We start from the raw sequence: 3,075 nt of genomic DNA on the forward strand, positions 1-3,075 counted from the left end.
GGCCACAGCCTAACATTAGCCACGGCCACAGCCTAACATTTAACCACAGCCACAGCCTAACCTTAGCCTCAGCCACAGCCACAGCTGTAGCTAATTTTTTAAAAATGTCTTCAGGGAAGATTTAAAGTCCTGGTTAAGGTATTGCCTAGATCAGATTGGCCTGTGGGTGTGCCTGGTGGAGTATGTCTTAAATATTAATTAATACAGGGACACTCAGCCTGTTATTGGTGGTACCATCCCTAAGAAATGAGGTTATGGACTATATGAAAACTAGCTAAGTATGAACCTGTGTGTGTGTGTGTGTGTGTGTGTGTGTGGAGAGAGAGAGAGAGAGAGAGAGAGAGAGAGAGAGAGAGAGAGAGAGAGAGAGAGAGAGAGAGAAAATAAGTCAGAATGCAAGCCAGAGAGTGACCCAGACAGCAATTTCTCCTGGGCCCCCTGCTTGAAGTTCCTGCCTGACTTCCCTCAAGGATGGACTAACCTGGAGGTGTAAGCCAAATACATCCTTACCTCCTCTAAGTTGCTATTGGTCAAAAATTTCAGTCACTGCAAAAGAAATAAAAATGGGACAGTTGTCAGTGATGGGTCTAAACAAATTTAACTAATTAATAACGATTTTAAAAACTAACAAAATACATGCCCCTTTGCTGTGAGCCCAAGTTTATTTTATCAGTAACTGGGTGAGCCTTTATTTCATCAGTAACTGGGTGGAAGTCTATCCCAGAACTTTACCAGAACTTGACTTAAAAAGTAGAAAATGTAGCTAACTGTCCAAGCTCGTAGTTGCTCAAACGCACAGTGTTGTAGGAATCCGACTTTAGACTGTTCTGCAGTAGCTACAATCAGAGTGATAAGCCTGACTTCGTAGGACATTCTGTTTTCTGCAGTAAAGACTGTGAACTGGATGGTATGTAAGACTCTTGCTATCTGGGACTAATTTCTCTTGCTAAAGACTAGTAATTTATAGGAAATATATCTTTTCCACAGTCGTGATAGACCCATCTGCCTATAAATTCTACTCTTCATATTCATAAACTAAGCAGGGTGTAAGTACGATTTAATTATTTTTTTAAAAATGCAATTATCATAGTTCTCTCTAGATTTCTATCTTTTCAGTCCTGTCCCTGTGGGTACAGCTGGAAGTAGAGGAAGAGATATTTCTCTATCTTCCTGGAAGCCAGAGTTAAGAAATTATCCCTGGATTTTCAAAATGTATATAGAAGAAAGAATAGAAAACTTAAGAATACATGGCTATAAATAGCTCTTTGGTTCTGGCTTTGTTGTTTCTTTCAACTCTGAAAATTTTATTCTAGGGTCTTCATTGAAATATACATAATTACCTAAGCTTTGCAGTTTTTCAGACTTGCAGGGCCCGTGTATTATTGCACCTGTGTAGCAGCTTTATAATTCAGTGGTAATTGAAGAGCAATTATTTTTCACGACACATGTACATTTTTATATCAGATTGTTGGCAGATATTCTTTATGATGATGTTGTCGTCACTAATGAGAAAATTAGAACAAGTTCTCTCGGAGAGAGTGAGGCATCTCTTGCTAACTCGTTTCCCAATTCCTGACACAAATTTCAGAAAATCCTTTTGTACTGGAAAGCAACTTGTACAAATCGGCACGATGCCTCCTCTGAAACTGGGGGATCATGGGAGGGATAGTGAACTATTTCACAGGACTGGTAAGGGTTTGTTTGTTGAGTCCATATGATGGCTCTTAGAGCAAGTCTGCATAGACATTGATGTGGATATTTAGATCACAAAAGTCTAAAAGGATTTTAAGTCCCCTCCTTCCACCGCACATGTATGTACAACCTACTGTGTCTACTTAGCACTGTTGGTATATACATGTTTTCAGGACTGACCAGTTGAGATTGGACATGCTGTGTGGAAACCTCTCCCTGGAGAAAACTGACTCTTTCTCTCCCAGCAGTCATTAACTACCAGATGCTCTTCTTCTGGGGGCGGGGTGCTTGTGGAGTTTCCCCTGTCTATGTTGGCATGTCATCTCGTATTGTCATTATGCTGGTCTTCTTCAGGCCACCATGCTGTTGAGGTTTCATTGTGTATCTTCCTTGTCAAGTAGACACTATCTAGCAACAAGTGTCCCAAGCCTCCAGCTTTTACGGTTTTCCTGATCTCTCTTCCATTATTTGTGCTGAACCTTAGTTGTAAACTGTTTTCTGTAGTAGACGGAGACTTACAGAGATCCAAAATTGGTCAAAATGAAGAATTTAAGCTCTTCATAGTTACTTTCCAAAAAGCAGAACTAGTGACTTACACAATAATTTGGTGTAAGACGAGACACCATAAGGCTGACATGTATATACTATAAACTTAGGTAACAAATCACTCAGTTTAGACCATTTAGAACCAATCAAAATTCAGCATACACAGAGCATCTGCTCTCTGTCAGGCACTCTGCCAGATAGTAAGAAGCTAACTTTCCTCTAACTAGAGTAAGTGGATCAGATACCCTAGATTTGCCGTATCTGCACAAATAGTAGTGATGATACTACCTCCAGAGTAGGGGATGCAGTGCAGTTGGCAGAGTGCTTACCTAGTATGTACAAAGCCCTGGTTTCCCCAGCAGTACATAACTGGGGATTACATATTTGTGTAATCCAGCGCTCTGGAAATGTATGTAAGAGGCTCAGAAAAGGCTTCGGGTTGGTAGCCTGAGTAGCAATGGGGCAACAAGAGACACCTTAAAGACTCACATCTGATGAGGAGGTTCAGCTGGGCCAGGACAACAGACCCAGCAACCTTTATACATAGTACAAGGAGCTAGGGCAGTGGTTGAGGCTACTTAGTGGGGAGAGGGTATGAGAATGGGCAAATTGAAGGATTTTGATATTGAAGACAGAAACAGAGTTGCTTTCGAAGTGTGTGGGATATTAAAATGTTGTGGGTGAAGGTGGTTGAAAGGACGAAGTAGTTGGCATGTCACGTTGGTCAGACTCAAGCATAGTGACTTGACTTGCTGACAGCCGTGATTCTGATACCTTTTATGAAGGTCAGTGCAAAGTAGCCACACTAGTCAGCCATACCAGCCAGGCAGTGATGGC

This window comes from Microtus ochrogaster (assembly GCF_000317375.1).
Source record: "Microtus ochrogaster isolate Prairie Vole_2 chromosome 14 unlocalized genomic scaffold, MicOch1.0 chr14_random_2, whole genome shotgun sequence".
Taxonomy (NCBI): Eukaryota; Metazoa; Chordata; class Mammalia; order Rodentia; family Cricetidae; genus Microtus; species Microtus ochrogaster.